The 20355-nt window shown below is 50.2% G+C and overlaps 1 pseudogene; it reads right to left on the reverse strand.

Moving 5' to 3' along the window:
* Positions 1–460: 460 nt before the first annotated feature.
* On the reverse strand, positions 461–4774 carry LOC136454239 (uncharacterized; annotated as a pseudogene).
* Positions 4775–20355: the final 15581 nt, after the last annotated feature.

Genomic DNA, 20355 nt, shown 5'->3' on the forward strand with positions numbered 1-20355 from the left:
GGAGTGTCCAGTCTCCGGCCTCTGCCATCTATCAGTCGAGATCGAGGTGAGTGCTGCGAGTGATCGACCCGATTATGCAAAAGGACGAGCATCTTTCTGCCGGTACGTGGAACAGGTCGAGGCCAAGCTTTATGTGCGTGTACCTGTTGTTCCTGCCTGCATAGCAGGCTCGCAGCTCGATCGAGAAGATGGCAGTTAGTACTACTCTGCTAGTATAGCATTACTACAGCGTAAGCAAGCTAGTGAAAAGTAAAATGGTGCGTGAGGCCGTGAGTGCATGCATGATGCATGCGAACCGTCCGTCCGTCCGGCCTGGCGGCGTCTGTAGTTTGTCTGCATCCGCCGCACGTTAATTTGTCGGCTGCCCACGTCCGGCTGGCTGGTCAGTTTTTTTTTCCAGCCTCTCGTGGAAAAATCAACTGCTACAGTATTTTTCAGCTGCTACAGTGCGGAATTAATGTCAGCCGAACAGCTTAGGCAGGCAGGCAGGCTGCAGCTGCAGAGCCAACGAACAATAAGCCAAAGGCCAGGCGTTTGGTTTGTCCCTTTGCCTGTGCGTTCCTAGCTACGGCATCATCATGCATGTCATGTCTCGACGACGGACGGACGGCGGCGGCGTGCCCATTGGCTTGACCCATGGCTCGCGTGGGTGGACGGCCCGGCCGCCGTCGTCTGCCTCTTCCTTCCTCGCTGGATTTGCCGAGTTGCATGTGGTGAGTGATCGAGCGTTCGATCCATATCCGCCGCCCATGCCTCCAGCAGCTAGATAAGATCACTGCCGATGGGCCGTTGATGTGATCGCCGCCAGCCTGAGCGTACGTCCGTGTCGACCACGCAACGCCCACTGATCGATGGATCGATCTCCTCTGCTAGTGTGAGCTAGTTAGTGGTCAAGCATGGACAGCTAGCTCGATTGGTTGGTCGGTCCATGTATCGAGGTCGGGTCCAACGTGCGTACCTGTACGTACGTACGCGGCTAGCAGTAGTAGCTTATCGCCGTCTCCCTCTCTGATCAGGCAGGCGCGACCATGCCTGCCGGTGCCGGCACGATTTCGCCGTTTGGGGTGGTTACTGGGGATCACCGGCGGCATGGACCGGATTATTCCTGCAACGTACCTACTACTCCTTTGCAGGCGGCCCGCAGCAGGTATGTAGCTGACACCGCCGCGCTGGGCTACTACTATGATCTGCTGCAAGAGAGCATGCTGCTCTTTCCTTCCACCAGCTTTGCGAGCATAGCTGGAAGCTGGTGATAAACTAATGGTAGGGCTAATCATGATCCAACTGGGTTAGGTCGATCGAGTAGCTAGCTAGCTAGTAGATTTTGACGCCATGCGTATGGGATGCAGGCAGCTGGGGCTTGCAGACTCCGACAACGCCCTGTTGGCTTGGCTTATAAGCCATACTTTTTCAGCCAACGGATAGTATTCTTCTCTCACAATAAATCGTCAACAGTACTTTCAGCCATGGCTTATAAACCAAGCGAAGGACATTTTGTTAAGCTGATCTCACCCACTGGAAAGGATCGGACCGGAGATGCGGCCAAAACGGCCACCACCGGGAATAAACAGAGCAAGTAGGATAGAGGAGCAACACTAACATACTACTCCTCCAGCACTAGGTGACGGCGTATGCTCCAAGAGAAACGACCAAATTTATATGACGACGTCCACGACGATGCTAACGCCAAAGAGTGATCCTGTCGATCTGATAACATCGTAAACTAAACAAACCCAGTAATTAGGCCCAATTGAAACGAAGGATTTAAAAAACAAAAACAAAAAGTTTTGGAAATAGTACGATAGGTATGCACATGCAAAAACAGACAAACGAAAATCACATGTATTTTGTATATGAATGGATATTTCATATTTGAATGAACAGCCCGTCGCGGAACGCATATAAAGACACGCGCAAAGCAAGGACGTACTCCTATGTACCCCCGGCCGTCCGGCCAAAGTGTACCAGTACAGACGCGTACGTGCTGGCAACAAGGTGAATGACACAGCAGCAAAATCTGTGCGCCGGCCTGCCACGGAAGTAGTACGACTGTTTGGATTTCATCCCTTGCGAAAGATTCGTGGATTTTGGAACCATGACCATGAGAACGTACGCACGCATTGCTATTTTCAAATGAAAGATTCCACGGTACAACATAGGACGATTTCCATCTTGCTGGACACTCTATTCCACAACTACTGTGTCTTCTACGGAAATGATCTTTAGTTTTGATGAGGATCCAGCTTATACCGTGGATAATGAGTGCTCGTGTAGTGTAGCGGAGCCGGGAGGAGCCACCCATTTGCAGCTCTTGCGGCTTCGCATGTTTTACAGATCTGTTTAGACGGAGGCGGAGCTGTTTCTTCGGGGGGCTACAGTGATCTACATTTCTCAACAGTGCCAGATCGTAAGTTAGGCTCCGTTCGGCTTGCTCAAACTTGCTGAAAAACACTGTTCTAGCTGAATTATTGTGAGAAAAAAATATTATTCCGACTGAAAAAGAAGCCGAACAAGCTGAATATGAGGTAAGTCGAACGGGGCTTTGAAGTTGGAGCCGCGCAGCAAAGCCCCTCCAAATGGGGCCTAACTCAGGCTGAGCCCGACGACGTTGCCGGCGTTGACGTGTCCAAGTGGTCCATCGTAGTGGCATTGACAGTGACCGCATGCTCAGCTCGGGTAGAGCCCAGCGACATTGCCCGGCGGCGATGTGCTCGAATGGTCGAATGTGTATCTAGACGTACAATGCGTAGCAAAATTGATGTATTAAAAAAGTTAAAGCGAGTTATAATTTGGAACAGAGAAGATACTAAAATTCATTATGATCAATCAAAGCTACTACTCGACGAGAAACCCTCCGGTGATCACTATCCAAACCTATAATTGATTAGGCGAAGAAGGGACGACCAAGGGTATATGTGATGGATAAGTCTCTGTGTTGGCGGGTCTTTGTGGGGCTACAACAAGGACAACATCCTTGACTGGCTAGGACAACATCTTAGCATCTAGGACTAGCATCTAGGACCGCATCTAGGACTAGCATCTAGGACTAGCATCTAGGACAGTATCTAGGGCTAGCATTTTGGCATATGCTTGGCATCTTGGCATATGATTGGCTGGTTAGCAGCCTATAAATATGTATCCCCAACCCCTCAGGTTGGCATGTCATTTTATGTGAGAAATAAACCAAAAAATTGCCCCAACTCCTAGTGTCATCCTCTCTTGATGAGAGTAAAAATTCTGCTACTACCAAGAGTAAGAATTCAGCGACTAACAAGTGGTATCGGAGCCGTACTATCCTATAGCAACAGCCCCAGCTAGGAGCAGCAGCAGCTCCGGCCGCTCCTGCTCACTCCTCTCCCTCTGCGCACCCTCTCCCCATGCAGCACCCCCGGTAGAGCGTCATGTCCGCAGGGCAGTCTCAGCGCTCGGTCGCCTCGAGTACGCGGCGTCGGCAGGAGCCCGAACTTGCCACGGCAGAGGAACACGAGCGAGCGGTGGCAAGGGCATCGAGGCTGGCAGCGACGGAGCTGGCAGCAGCCAGAGCGGAGGCGAAAGCAGCAGCGGCGGCGGATGCAGCGCGTGTAGCGGCAGCAGAGGTCGAGGCTCTGCACGGCAGCATCAGCAGCTCCGTTTTTGCTGACGACAGCGCCGACGTGGACCTCGAGCTGCTGGGGAGGGAGGCAGCGCGAGCGTAGGTAGCGTAGTGGGTAGCCGCGCACGCCCACGAGCGCGGCGGCAGCCCAAATAGGCGCGGATGCACCGGCGGCGCTCCTGGAGGAGGCGCGCACGGTGGTGGCGCTCCTGGAGGAGGCGCGCACGACAACGGTGGCGGATAGGTCGATGAAGAGCGTGGCCTTTACAGGCAGCATGGCTCTCTCTCCTCAGATCGGTACTGTGGTTACCACGGGCTCCAGGATGTTGTTAGGGACGTCAGCTCCGGCGGTGGGTGGCCTACCCTCACTAAGACCAACTACGTCGAGTGGGCTGCGGTGATGAGGGTAAAGCTCCAGGTGCGGCACATGTGGGAGGCAGTCTGGTACGATGACGTCGACTACGGCCAGGATCGACGGGCGCTAGATGCCCTCATCGCTGCAGTCCCGTCCGAGATGCAGTTCTCGCTTACCAACAAGCGGATTGCCAAGGAGGCTTGGGACGCCATCGCTGCGGCACGCATTGGCAGCGATCGCGCCCGCAAGTCCACACTGTAGGCACTTCGCAAGGAGTGGGAGAACCTGGCCTTCAAGCCAGGTGAGGACGTTGATGACTTTGCTCTCTGTCTCAACACTCTGTTGCAGAAGATGGTACAGTTCGACGATGACACCTACGACGAGGAGAGAGCGGTCGAAAAGCTCTTCCACTACGTCCCCGAGAAGTACAAGCAGATGGCTCGCTCGATAGAGTCCCTGCTAGATCTCTCCACGATGTCGATCGAGGAGGCGATAGGTCGTCTCAAGGTCATCGACAGCGATGAGCCACAGTCTCTCTCGGGGCCCATCACCACTGGCGGGAAGCTCCTTCTCACTCAGGAGTAGTGGACTGCCTGCCAAGGTGACCAGAAGAAGGGGGAGCCTTCTTCCGCGATAGGCGGCTGCAAGCGTGGCAAGCTACGTAAGGCGCACAGAGACACCTAGGCCAGGGCACGAGGACGTGCCGAGGGTGATGCCCGTGGAGGCGCCTAGGGCGGCACCGCCAGTAAGCACAAGACGACACCTGCCGCAACTATGGCTAGCTTGGTCATTGGGCCAAGGACTGTCGACAGCCACGACGCGGCCATGCCCACGTCGCACAGGCGGAGGAGGAGCCGGCTCTCTTCATGGCACATGCAAGCATCGAGCTACCTCCAGCGGCACCGGCAGCAGCGACTCTCCTCCACCTTGATGAGTTAAAAGCGCACACCCTCCTCGGCAACTGCTCCAGCAACGACAAGACTGACGGGTGGTGCCTCGACACCGACGCCACCCATCACATGACCGGTCGATGGGAGTTATTCACCGAGCTTGACTCTAGCGTCCGAGGCTCCGTCAAGTTTGGGGATGCCTCCGGCGTGGAGATCAAGGGCGTCGGCTCCATCATCTTCACCGTCATGTCTGGTGAGCACAAGCTGCTCACCGGAGTTTACTACATCCTCGCGTTGAGGAACTCCATCATCAACTTGGGACAGCTGGATGAGAACGGTTCACGCGTGGTGGTTGAGGATGGAGTCAAGAGGATCTGGGATCACCATCGCCTCCTTCTTACCAAGGTATCCAGAAGCGCAAATTGACTCTACATCCTTAACGTGCAGGTGGCATAACCCCTCTGTCTCGCTGCTCGTTGGGATGACGAGGCATGGCAGTGGCACGAGCGCTTCGGGCACCTTCACTTCGAGGCCCTAAAGCGGCTCAGTGCCACGGAGATGATGCGAGGCCTATCGTGCCTCGACCATGTGGAGTAGCTCTACGATGTCTGCGTGTTGACAAAGCAGAGGTGACTCCCCTTTCCCTAGCGGGCGAGCTTTTGAGCCAAGGAGAGACTCGAGCTTGTGCACGGGGACTTGTGTGGCCCGATGACACCGGCCACACCGAGAGGATGACGCTACTTCCTGCTGCTTGCCGACGACCTCTCCTGCTACATGTGGGTGATGGTCCTTGGTAGCAAGGGAGAGGCTGCGGACGTCATCAGGCGCTCATAGGCTGCTGCAGAGGTAGAGTGCGGCCGCAAGCTGTGTGTGCTGCGCACCGATAACGGCGGCGAATTCACGGTGGCTGAATTCATGTCATACTGCACTGATGAGGGCATTCAACGCTACTACTCCACGCCGTACAGCCCATAGTAGAACATCGTCGTCGAGCAGCGCAACCGGACGGTTGTGGGGATGGCTTGGGCCCTTCTCAAGCAGAGGGGGATGTCGACTGTCTTCTAGGGAGAGGTGGTGGTGTCGGCCATCTACATCCTCAACTGCTCACCTACCAAGGCGCTCGACGACAGGACGCCATACGAGGCTTGGTATGGGCGCAAGCCGGTAGTCTCCCACTTGCGGGTCTTCGGCTGCCTCACGTTCGCTAAAGAGCTTGGCCACATCAGCAAGCTCGACCACAGGAGCACTCTGGGAGTGTTCATCGGCTACGTGGAGGGCTCGAAGGCCTACCGCATCCTTGACCTGAAGACACAGTGTGTGCGCATGGCATGCGACGTTGTGTTCGACGAAGGGCGAGGATGGGCGTGGGATAAGGCGATGGACGACGGCTCGGCTCCGATGTACGATGACTTCACTATAGAGTATGTCCACTTCGAGGGAGCTGGGGGAGTAGGCAGCTCTTCTTCGACGAGCATGTCTACCCTAGTCCCCGAGCCTCCACCGACCCCGACGACTGCTACTCCGACAGCACCACGCTCTCTAGCCAGGACCTCGGCTGCGATGAGTTCTTCGCTAGCTCCACCACAGTCGGCACCGCCACGCACTCTAGCACCGACAGGCACCTCTCCGGGCACATCTACTCCAACACCAGCTCATGTCGAGCACGGCCCGGTTGAGCTCGCTACTCCGCTCTCTCACGATGAGAAGTGCATCGACGCATACCACGACGGCGAGCCGTTGTAGCACCGTACGATGGAGAACCTTCTCGATGACTAGCCAGTGCCAGGACTGGTGCCTCACGACCTAGAGGCGCAGTTGCACCTTGCATGTGACGACGGCGAGCCTTGGTTGTTTGCAGAGGCCGAGAGACACACGGCATGGCACGCCGCGATGCAATTGGAGATGGATGTGGTTGAGAAGAACCACACCTAGGAGCTTGCTGGCCTTCCTCGTGGTCACCGCGTGATCGCCCTTAAGTGGGTGTACAAGCTGAAGAGGGATGAAGCCGGCGCCATCGTCAAGCACAAGGCTCGCTTGGTGGCATGAGGTTTTGTGCAGCAGGAGGGGGTCGACTTCGACGACGCCTTTACTCCCATGGCACGGATGGAGTTCGTGCGACTCCTCCTTGTGCTAGCTGGCCAGGAGGGATGGCGTGTTCATCACATGGACGTCAAGTCGGTGTTCCTTAATGGTGACTTGAAGGAGGAGGTCTACGTGCACTAGCCATTGGGATATGTGATCCCCAGCAAGGAGGGCAAGGTGCTCCGCCTGCGCAAGGCCCTCTATGGCTTACGGCAAGCACCGAGGGCGTGGAATGCTAAGTTGGATTCCACGCTAAAGGGGATGGGCTTCGAGCAAAGCCCGCATAAGGCGGCCATCTATCGATAGGGCAGTGGAGGAAATGCTCTGCTGGTGGGTGTCTACGTCGACGACTTGGTGATCACCGGCACCAAGGATGCGGAGGTGGCGTCATTCAAGGAAGAGATGAAGGCCACCTTCCAGATGAGTGACCTAGGGCCTCCCTCCTTCTACCTGGGAATCAAGGTGCACCAGGATGACTCCGGGATCACGCTTCGATAGACCGTCTATGCCAAGCGCATCGTTGAGCTAGCTGGGCTCACCAACTGCAACCTAGCTCTTACTCCGATAGAGGAGAGGCTGAAGCTGAGCCACGACAGCACGACAGAGGAGGTGGATGCTACGTAGTATCGGTGTCTTGTGGGGAGCCTTCGCTACCTCGCCCACACACGGCCAGACTTGGCATTCTCCGTCTCTACGTTAGTCGATTCATGCAGCGACTGACGACGGAGCACCAGCAGGCTATGAAGAGGATCATCCGCTACGTTGCAGAGACTCTCGACCACGGCCTCTACTACCCTAGGTGCCCTAGGGCGGCACACTTCGTCGGGTACAGCGACAGCGACCACGCCAGCGACATCGACACCAGCAAGAGCACGAGCGGGATCCTCTTCCTCCTCGGCAAGTGCCTCATTAGCTGGCAGTCGGTCAAGCAGCAGGCGGTGGCCCTGTCCAGCTGCGAGGTCGAGTACATAGCGGCCTCCACCGCTTCGACCCAGGCGCTCTGGCTCGCTCGATTGCTTGGTGAACTCCTCGGCAGAGACACTAGAGCGGTGGAGCTCAGGATGGACAGCAAGTCCGCTCTGGCCCTGGCAAAGAACCCTGTTTTTCATGAACGGAGTAAGCACATCCGGGTGAGGTACCACTTCATCCGAGGCTGTTTAGAGGAAGGGAGCATCAAGGCGAGCTACATCAACACCAAGGACTAGCTTGCGGACCTGCTTACCAAGCCTCTTGGAAGGATCAAGTTCCTTGAGCTCTGCTCCAGAACCAGGATGGTTCAACTTTTTCACAAGACGACGCACAAGACTTAGGGAAAGAATGATTGATAAGTCTCTGTGTTGGCTGGTCTTTGTGGAGCTGCAGCAAGGACAACATTCTTGACTGGCTAGGACAACATCTTAGCATCTAGGACTAGCATTTAGGACAACATCTAGGACAGCATCTAGGACTAGCATCTAGGACAACATCTAGGACTAACATCTTAGCATATACTTAACATCTTGGCATATGTTTGGCTGGCTAGCAGCCTATAAATATGTATCTCCAACCCCTTAGGTTGGCATGGTATTTTATGTGAGAAATAAATTAGAAAATTACCTCAACTCCTAGTGTCATCTTCTTTCGATGAGAGTAAGAATTCTGCTAATGCCAAAAATAGAATTCAGGTGCTGACAATATAAACTGATGGGAGGCACTTTCGTCGACTATGGCCTTTGTTTGAAGGTGGTACCTGACTCGTTTCATCTTTTGGATAAGTGCATGAACTTTCCCGCCCTCACGCACTTTTTGTAATACAAAAGCTACTTTGCCTGGCTCCATCACACGAATTTTCTAGCCACCTGATTTGATCTTTATTCGATCTGTGGTGTCCGTCTCATAGTCACGCCATACATGTAGCGACTATGCCTACGCGTACTACTTAGGCCTAGATATTAGATCGATGGTGACGACAGGCACATAGCGCGTACGGAAAGAAGACAGTTATTATATAGAAATGTATATACGTACCGTGCCTCTTCGGTGCGTCATTTAAGCTGTTTTTTTTTTTTGCTGACTCGTGGGTGCCATGTCAGCTGGATTTTGGGAAACACGTCTTTATCCCACATGTCAGCTGGATTTTATTTAGTAGAAAAATCTATATATAGTAAAAAAGAATGGCCCCACCTAATAAATACACTTAATTAATTTACTATCATGTTATTATGGATTAATTTTGTACTTACACTAGAGTTGAACTACACTTACCGTGGTTGATTAAGTGTAATCCTAGGTATTATTGATGTAACTAGTACTAAGTGAAAGAAGTTTATTAGGCACATGTTTGTCCTCATAACCTATTTAGTTTGAATGTACTTTTATTTTGATTTGTTTGCATGAGCAGTGCTCTCAGAATTTAATTTGTTTATTTTCTTTGATTTGTTTGGTTCATACAATGTCCTCAGATTATTTTGGTTTCCATAGAAATTTTCTGTTCTTTGTATTTTGATTATTTTTATTTATTTGTATTTGTAATAATTTCTTTGTATTATGTTTATTTGTTCTTGTTTTTCTTTGTCCTAATTTATGGTGGATGTAGGTGTTACATAATCTGAGTGATATTAATGTTTGTTTCACATAGAATTCAGCTTGTTTTGATTTTCGGGTGATTTGGCCTTTAGGATTACTCGTGTGACCATAGGTCTTCAATCACCTAGATTTTTATTTTCGTTTCATTTGTGTGATTTGTTCCCTCAAATTGCTTGAGTAATTAGAGATGACAGAGCACTCAATTTTCAAATAGACAGATCCTTTTGCAAATGCCAGCATTTACACAAGTTAAGTTTGTAGAGACGACAGCTTTATCTTACGAGGTAGAGTTAGTGTAAATTCGTTTTTCATACCAAGCAGGTCCTAGATGCCTACGAGTCATTAACTTGGATTTTTTTGGTATTATAAGATCATTATTATATAAAAGAGACCGTTATATAAAAGTAGCGAGACTGTTAGTTGTTGTCTTGGAGCAACGAGTCAATTGCGTCACTGTTGATAAATAAAAAGTGCCAGGCCGGGCCTTAACAAAATCCATTACTTTTGACCGAATAATGGGTGTTGACAAATGGGTGGTGTGTCATGTGTCATTTTTTATACGTCATCAGCAATGGCTATATAGCACTTGTCAGGTCACAGGTGATGTTGTTTAGTGACGGGCTTTAGTTGCAGCTCGTTACTATTTCTTTTTTGAGGGAATGCCATTCGACAAGCTTTATTAATTCATACAAATAGTTACATCGCTCATTAGAAATTCAAGAATAAAACTGTCAATTTTAGTTAGCCATTTGTGACGTGCGCTGGTGACGGCCGCGGATCCGTCATGGCTCATGACAGTAAGTTATTGCCCGACACTATAGGCCTGTTCGGCTGGTATTAAAGCCGACTGAAACTGTTTTATTATAAGAGAAAAATACTGTAGATTCTAGCTGATAAGCCGGCTGATAAGTTCAACCGAACATGCCCTGTATATTTACAGTTTTTCACTTAGTGATTGTACATAGCTCCAACAAGATATTATGGAATCCACTTTTGTCCTTATCTGCTTAGCGACTAATTCACACCGTATTTTAGCTAAGATTTGGCCATTGAATCATGTTCCTTTGTCCACTTCATGGGTTAGCACAAATTAAAAGGGGGTGAAAGGATGCCCGAATTTGTGCTTGTGGGCCCTCCTGCTTGACGAAGAACCTACTAGACGATAAGAGTGATGGAGGCAGTGTATACAACATTGAGTACGGTTTGGCTTATATGATTGAATTAATGGACACTAGCTAGTATCAGACATGACACCTGGGGCACTCGGCAAACTGAGCATGTCATTTTGCCGCCTCGATTCAATGGACTTGATTGTGACGGCCGGCCGGGAGAGCCTTTGTTTATTTCTCTTGACCTATTCCCCTCATAAAATTTCTGTAGACGCACACAAGGCCATCATGACCACTATATATACAGCCTTTTGTCAAAAGAAAACAAAACAAAGTCAAGTTATGTTTTATAATCATCAAATCGTTCCTAGGTACGTAGGGACTCTTTTTTTGCATTTACAAGGATGACGCACATCAACACACACAGCTACCCATGAGTGCACCTGTTATCAGACACCTACAAATTAAATCAAATTAAATTAATTATTGAAATTACTTGTACTTGCACAGTAATTTTGTGGGCTGCGTAACTAGAATCCTGGTGGGTGGAGTTGCACCCTACCACAATAACAGACTATATAAGGTTGCATCCCCACATAAAGCCTCATCAGGCAACATACACCGACATCCCTTAGGGACATCATATAACGACATATCATCTCAAACAATACAATCTACCAACATCGAACATCATGAATCGACATATTAACTCACAATGAGAGCTTGAACTTATATACATACATGTCTTGTATTCTTGTGTTACCATCGAGCTCTTGATCCGACACATAGCTCCATATATTTGTAGCATGTAGCTCTGGTTGTTGTGGTCAGTGCTTAACTTTCTTTGGTTCGTGGCTCACTTTCTGAAATAGCCTTTGTACTTGGCAACATTTAACCTTCTCCTCTTGATGAAACAAGCGCAATAAGCATGTTTGCCAAAAAAAAACATATATAGCCCCATAATCATATTGCAGGTAACAAAACAGTGGCAAATATCAATTGAATGAGGTGCTTAATTGATGAATGAATTAAATGTTGACTATTTGGGATGTGTAGAAGAGATCTTTTTAGTATTTGTGGACATAGTATGACAAAACTAGAAATGTGGCTTATAAATGTGGACGGTGGAGAGAGTAGGTTAGGGAATAAAATGTTTTAGATATTCTCAAGGTTCCATCGTGTGGTAACTAGCACCATTTTTAATAATGTTATCGTGCCTGATTTCACAAAAATCGCCCGACATTTTTTCAACATATTGTGCAGTCACGATTGATTGTGCTTGAGAAACAATAAAGGCGATCCCTCATTTTTACACAGAAAAGGGATCTATGAAAAAGATTACGTTGCTTCTTTGCAGAAAAAAATATTATGTTGCTGAAATAACTAATTATGTGATACCTGATTTTTGCATACCATTGTTCATATAATCATATGGCGTGCTTTTCCACTGAGCTCTCAGTGCTCCTTGTCCTGTCAGCTAGGAGACACTACACTCCATCCCTTCCCTATTCTCTTTTGCATCCACCAACCAGCACCGTGGCAACCTCAGCAAGGGACATCGCATTACACCTCACCACCCAACGCCCTCACAAACTTTGTCCTAATGTGTCCCCAGTGTTTACACCATATCGATATCTATATATGTATACGTATATATGGCGACGATTGCAACACGTGCAAATACTTCCATTGCTTAGAGTTTTCTTCTTGGCGCATTCATGACTAATGCTATCGCATAGGGAGAGTATATTCAGTAGCCGGCTACAAAATAAGTTATTCTATCGCCACCTCTATTTACGATAATTTTATATACTAATTTACGATAATGTTAATACATATTTATGATAGTTGGGTTACTATAACACATGGAGATATTTACCATAACATTATTGTAACAACCCAAAAATTCACACATCAAAAATCACAACTACAAAATTTTTGTTTTTGCCCTATGTGATGTTGAGTGACACATGTAGAAGCCCAACCCTAGTTCTGGATTGGATGTGATCCAACTAGTTTAAAATCATAAGCATAGTTTGGTTTTATGCCACATGTGTAATTAGATTCCTAAATAAATAAATCATGCATGCATCCTTAATCCCACTTGTGATTTGGATTCTCTTGCCTTATGTGATATTTAACTAACTTACTTAATATTATGATAAACCCTAACCAAATTGGCAACAAATAAAAGAGAAAGGAAAGAAGAGGGGGCAGCAGCAGCCCAGGCCTGCTCGGCCTTGCGAACCAGCCTCGCCTGCCCTTTCACGCGCGTAGCCCACGAAGCCAGCCCAGCATCGCCGCCCGCACGCGCACAGCCGCTGACAAGCCGAGCCCGCTCGTCAGCCATCACGCGCAGCACGCAGCCACATCGCGCCAAGCGCCTGACGACCCGACCCCGCTTGTCAGCACAATAGCATCTTCTTCCTCTCGCCCACGCATTCTCCACCACGCGATCGGGAGCCGACCAGCGTGGCAGGCGCGGGCCCAAGGTCACGCAAATCGCATGACCTTGTTCCCCTTGCGCCACGCCTACGCTACCGCACGCGGGCCGTCGGATGCGCTGCACGTATCACCACCGCCCGATCGCCGTCCGCCATTGAAGCCCTTGGAGCTCGGCTATAAAAGCCAACGTCCGTGAGCCCTAACCCTCAGCCCGTTCACCGCCACCGCTGGTGGCACAACACCACACAACATCAAGCCGAGAGAGAGGGAGGAGGAAGAAGCAAGGAGGAGAAGGAAGCCACGGCGGGGAGGACCTCGCCGGAGCCAGGAGCGCCGCCCCGATCAGCTACAGTGATGTAGCTGCTCGGCACGGCACTGCAGCGCCTCATCGTGGCCTCGCCTCGCCACCGCACCACTATCCTACCGCCACAAACCCTGCGGTGAGCCATCTTGCTGAGACCACCTCCCTAGCCAAATGGAACGTGCACCGCCATGATCGAAACATTACTGAAGCTTCGAGCTCTGGCCTAGCCCAACTGGTTAGCTAGGAAGACCACCATGGCCACGCTTGCCGAGACCCAGGACACGCCGTGCGCTCTGCCATTAGCCAAAAGGAGGACCCTAGCCATGATGTTGTACATCGGAGCAGGAGCGCACATGCACGGACACGTTCACCATGGCCGAGAGCACAACCATGGCGAGACCACCACATCTTCTACATTGCGGTAAAGGCAACATTGACACCCGACTGGCTCCGCCATGTTGAGAGACACACTACGCTCACCTTAGCCGAGGAAGAAGCCCACCGGAGCCCTGCGTTGCCGCACCGCACCTCGTCGGAGCGCCACTGCCTCTGCTTTGCCCCCATCACCATGATCGGAGCCACTGGGAGTACCAGGAGCTCCTCCAACATGCCCACCGTGGTCATAGAAGCACCGTGGAGCTCACGCGCTTCTCCAACTAGGTTCTCGCTACCACTGCAGCCCTGTCCATGCACGCCGATGAACCCACGCTGCCGTTCACCATGGCTAGAGCCCTAGGAAGCCCTAGCTGCCACCTTGACCCCACCACTACGTTCGCTGAGGCTTGGTGATGCTTTTGGCTACCTTAATCGTGCACTAGTACCGCCCGAGAAGCTCACCGGTGACCTCACCACCGGCGGGAGCCCCATCGGGAAAGAGAAGGGGGTTTTCCCATCACTAAGCTTCGACCACGACCATGTCTCGAGCAGTTTTGCTGAGCAGCTCAAACCACGACCACGTCCCAAGCAGCTCTGCCGAGCAGCTCCGACCACGACCTTGCCGACCATGTCGACCACATCCCGAGCAGCTCTATCGAGCACCGACCATGACCACGTCGACCACATCCTGAGCAGCTCTGCCAAGCATCGACCACGACCTCGTTGACCACATCGTAAGCAGCTCCGCCGAGCACCGACCACGACCTCGCCTACCACGTCTTGAGCAGCTCCACCGAGCACTGACCACAACCTCGCCGACCACGTCCCGAGCAGCTCCGCCGAGCTCTAACCACGACCACGTCATGCACGTAAACCAAACCTTGGGAAGGAGTAAGTGGACCAAGTCCTTCATAGACCGGCTCTGCGGTCTATGCACCAACGCACGCAGGTTCACCATGAACCGCACCTCACCTACGCCCGTGGACCATGGCCCGTTAGTGGCCCAGTATGACGACTTGGCCACACCAGCGCGCGCCATGTGGCAGGCAAAGCCTAGCCCGTATCCAGGCCCAACTGGCCCAGTTTGGACCCGGCCTATGTTGACCGTTGACTAGTCAACGTTGACCAATTGACCGGACCCACATGTCAGCGACCCAAGGGCCCCGGTCCCACCTGTTGGAACTAATGACGTTGATGACATCAGTGGGACCCACCTATCAGCTCGGAGCCGAGATGATGATGCCATGCTGACATCTTGCTGGCGTCAGCATGCCACGTGGACCAGTCACAGTGTGACACGTGTTAGCCCTGAATTAATCAGCCTTTTCCTGGGGAGGTGTTGTGGTGGCACGATAAATGGAAACTCTGATGAAGACATTCTGGCTTGGTCATCCCTAAGGACTTACTAGTACTCAGATTCACCGGGAAGCCTTACATACCACTTGCCCTATATGGTGCGGGATAGCCGGACTACTTGGTAGGATATTGCCACTACTGCTAGGTTGATAGCGGATAGTGTAAGGAGGTACGGGGCACGGAGGATTCCCCCACACCCTTCTGAGACTTCATGGAGACCTTGTGGACCCAACTCATGACTCATAGTTTTAGCCACCCCAGACTAAACTTGGGGTGTACCAGGGCTGAATGGTAGAGTGGCATTATCCTAGGCTAGCAAGCGGCCGGAATCAGCCTAGTTGACGACGGTCAGCGAAGAAGGCAGATCTTGTGGTTATGTAAAACCTCTGCAGAGTGTATGGTTGATCGATCTATACATGTGCCGACTTATCGGCTATGGACCTTTCTTGGGTTTTGCTTAAACTAGATAGAGAGATGAGTCCTCTTCTTTCCCTGTGAGAGAGTGTCGGTCGTAGCCAGGGGCTACGGGCCTTAAGACAGTGCCAAGAGGGAGTTGGCCTGTCGTTTGAGTGATGGTATGGTGATGGTGTGGAGATGGTGGTATATTGATCCCAGGATCGAAACCTGGCTCTGGACGGAAATGGGGTGGAATGGGTGTGGGAATGGTGTTAAAACTTAACCAACTATTATTATATACTTAATATGCTAAAACATAGGAAACCCTAGCCTTATAGGTTCCTTTTGATTATATCCCACTTGCATCCAATTTCCACAAAGCAATGCTCATAGGGTGGGAGTGGCCAGTACAAATCGTACTAATAAATTTTGGCCCACAGGTTCTGCTGAGGAGTTTAGGTCTAAGGAGTTTGACGGTTGAGGGGTTCGTTCCTATGCTCGAGTTTGGCGATCTTATCTTCAAGCTGTTCTGAATGAATGCTACTTTTGATTCTGCCAATGCGGCGATGTAATAAATTATGTAATTCTACACTATTTGTACTCTGATATTTGGTATCAGAGCGCCATACTTGACCATAGGACAAAACCCTAAAAAATGGACGATAGAATAGGACATGAACAACCCTTCTTTCGGTTATATACCGACCCTGCATTTACTTTTATGCAAGGCTTATCTATTATTGACCTGCTAACATATGTTCCTTAAAACATGCAGATGGCAACGAACGTTGACTGGCTGCCCCTAGGACCGCTACCTCTGGACCATGCCAAGCTTACCTTCGACCTACGTGAGCTCGGGGGGTTTTGCACAGACCCTCTACCGAGTTCTCGTCACGTTAGGAGTCCCTGACGAGCTTGTCAAGGTCACCTACACCGGGAAGCCAGCACAGGAAGGAGGAATCGAAGGACCAATTGTCACCTTAGTCGAGTTCCCAGCTAGCACTACCTTACCTTCTGTCCTAGCTTTCACCGAGTTGACTATAGAGGACACAGTTGAGGAGGGACTACAAGCTATCTCACACAAGGCACTTCGTAGAGTGATGAGGGACCACTACGAGCACCTGAAGATGACAGAGTTTCGTCTACTTCCCCAGGCCCTCGACCTCAACCTTACCCCTAGTGAGCAGAGTTTTGCAGCCGACAGAGTTATCCTTGCCGAGGGGGACAGATGCCTTCGCATCTCGGCTATCCACCTACTGGAGCAGGACAGGTACATGACCTAGCTGGAGCAGAGGAGACGTCAGGACCAAGCCCTTCTGTGGGAGTACCAAGAGCGAGACTCACAGGGAGCATAGGAGCGAGCTAGTCTACTTAAGATAGTTGTCAAGCTACAGGACGAGCTCAACCATCGTGAAGAAGTCCACAGAACCGAGGTCACAGATTTACAGGACAAAGCCACCGACCTAGGCAATAGGAACTGCTACCTCGACAGTAAGGTCTTGGAGTTGCAAAGAGAGTTGGACGACAAGAAGGCCGAGTTCAACCGCAGAGGAGACAGAGAGAGGTCCAAAGGGATTGATATGCTAAAAATCCAATCTCGGAACAAGACCATGACTCAGGATTTAGAGGAGTTCAGGAAGAAGGCCGTTCGCAACTAGGGTCACCTGATTGAGGCACTCAGGCAGAACGAGTTCCTACAGGACAAGTGTGAGAGGACATGGCAGGCTTGGCGGAAGTCTGACAAGAAGCGCCTCAGGGAGATGAAGGGTATGTGGGATCAGCTACCTAAGGAGATTCGCAGCAAGACGAAGCCTAAGATAGAGGAGTTTGAGTTAGCCCCAACTCGCCTCAACCTAGACGCCTGCCCTACCCTACCTAGAGCCAAGCCTACTAAGGAGCTCATCGAGGCCTTGAAGTACGTGTCCTAACTTCACAAGTCTAACGAGGAGATCGAGATCAAGAACAGTCGTATCCCAGCTGTAGAGTATGAGTTAGAGTAAATGACCCTACATGGTCATGAGTCATGTCAGTGGCTTCCATAAGTTGTACCCCATGATGTACCCCTTATGAGATGTAATATGAGACCCTATGCGTAGTACGATTCTCGCAAGTCTTCAAGTGTAGCTACTGGAGATGATGCTATGTAATAAAACCCATGTAATGAATGTTTTGGATCTTATTGCATTTTATAGACCTTATTGCTTCTTTGTAATGAGTGTTGGATAGAATAAATGTTTTTCCTTAAATCATCAAAATCATGTAACCATACTAAATTATAAGCACTTATGGCACAAACACTAAGAATCCTATGATTCATGTTGCAGATGCTGAACCGCCGATCTAATCGCCTAATGAACCGTGGACGTGCGCCCATCCCCGAACCAGCCGAACCAAATGGGGGCATGGTGGCAACAACCGTGGTCGTGGCCATGGCCGTGGACATGGAGGGATACCCTTCAACCTGGAGAATACCCCGCCGCCTGAGGAGAACATTCCACCACCACCACCACCACCACTGAACCTGGTAGAAGTGATGGCACAACAGACCCAACTTCTTGTAGCTCTTGTTAATGGAGCAAACCGTCGCTAGGGAGGCTAGTAGAATGACTTCCAAAGGAAGCTGGAAGGATTTCTGAAGCTAAGGCCACCTACCTATGATGGCATCGACCCTGAACCACTTGTGGCCAATGACTGGCTCAAGGAGATGGAGAAGAAGCTTGACCTCACCACTTTCACCGACGATGAGTGTGTTGGAGCTGCCACACACTAGCTCACAGGTGTAGCATGTGCCTGGTGGGACAGTTTCAGTGATTCCCATGAGGACCCTACCAACATCTCATGGGAAGAGTTCACCGAAGCATTCACTGAGTATCACATTCCCAAGGGTATCATGGAGGCCAAAGCCAAGGAGTTCCACAACATCAAGATGGGAAAGGATAGGGTGACTAAGTACACTACTTGTTTCACCAATCTTCTTCGCTATGCACCTTCCTATATTGTGAACTCTGAGAAGGAGAAGCTGTACTATTATCACAAGGGACTTAACCCACACATCAAGCTGAAGTTTGGCGATATTGAGAGTAGCACGCTACGTGCACTGGTGGATCGCTACATCTAGATTGAGAAGGACCATGCTGAAGCTGGAGAGGAGTATAGGGAGAGGAAGCATAAGCCTGAGGAGTCTTTCCATGGCCGTGATCGCAAGAGGTTCCACAGATATGCACCATCCAGGGAACGCTCTCGCCACAACAGGGATGACAACCCTGGATCGAGTAGGGGTAGTGGAGGCTACACCGCCAAATACTCCCGCCCTGCTCAGGATCATTACACTCGGGACCGTTATGCCCAGGACCACAACACTCAGGACCGTTTCAACCATTCCCGCTCTGTGAATGAACATCCAGCACAGAACCGCTCTACACCAAGCACTGGAAACTAGAAGGCACCCACGCTAACCCCTACAGGCGGTATGCCTTTCACCTGCTTTGCTTATGGCCAACTAGGTCACAAAGCCACTGAGTGCCTATAGAACTCAGCTGCTCAGAAGTCTCAATTCAAGGGATCTGCTACCCATGGGTGTCTCAACCATCTGGACACCGAGGAAGCATAGACTGCCCCTAACGTTGTGTATGGTATGTTTTTAGTTAGTGGCAATACTGCACCAGTTCTATTTGACTCTAGAGCAACTTGTTCTTACATATCATCCAAGTTTGCATGAGAGCATGACCTACCTGTAACCCCACATGAAAAGCCTATCATCACTAGTTCACCTTTAGGAGACCTAAAGTGCACACACATCTGTAAGGGAGTGAGTCTTACCATTGAAGGTCTTGTCTTTGAAGCCGACCTAACCCTGTTAACTTCCACAAGCCTAGAGGTCATCCTAGGTATAGATTGGCTAACCATTCACTAAGGTATCATATCTTACTCACCTAGATACGTCCAAGTGACCCACCCATCGGGCCAAGTCATTAGATGTGAACCCCAGTCCAGAAAGTCCACTTCTATCATGTGTGCCCTTAAAGCCAGTTCAGAATCACAGAAAGAGGAAAAGACAGTTCATGATGTGCCTGTGGTCAGAGACTATCCCGATGTATTCCCTAAAGAATTACTAGGTATGCCATCAGACCGTGATGTAGAGTTCATCATTGATCTTTTGCCAGGAATAGGACCTATTGCCAAGAGACCCTATCGCATGTTAGTTGATGAACTGGCTGAGCTCAAGAAATAGCTTGATGAGCTCATCTCAAAGGGATATATCAGACCTAGTGCTTCACCCTAGGGATCTCCTATTCTGTTTGTTAAGAAGAAGGATGGCTTAATGAGAATGTGCATTGATTACCGGAACTTGAATGCAGTCACCATCAAGAACAAGTACCCTCTACCAAGAATCGATGATCTGCTTGATCAGCTTTGAGGTGCCAAGTATTTCTCCAAGATTGATCTCAGATCTGGCTATCATCAGATGAAGATTCGAGAGAGTGACATCCTGAAGACAGCTTTTGTGACTAGGTATGGGTAGTTTGAGTTCACCGTGGTGTCCTTTGGACTCACAAATGCTCCCGCATACTTCATGAACATGATGAATAAGGTTTTCATGAATATACTGGACAAGTTTATGGTAGTATTCATTGATGACATCCTTGTCTATTCACCCACCACTGAAGAACACGAACATCATCTGAGAACTATGCTTGAGAAACTAGCCTAACATCAGCTCTACGCAAAGTTTAGCAAATGCGAATTTTGGCTACAGAAAGTTGCCTTCTTAGGCCATGTACTATCAGCTGAAGGTGTTGTAGTTGACCCAGCTAAGATTGAAGCTGTGAAAGAATGGGATCAAACTCGTAACGTGACTGAAGTCAGAAGTTTCTTGGGATTGGCCG

This window comes from Miscanthus floridulus, chromosome 5 (genome assembly GCF_019320115.1).
Source record: "Miscanthus floridulus cultivar M001 chromosome 5, ASM1932011v1, whole genome shotgun sequence".
Lineage (NCBI taxonomy): Eukaryota > Viridiplantae > Streptophyta > Magnoliopsida > Poales > Poaceae > Miscanthus > Miscanthus floridulus.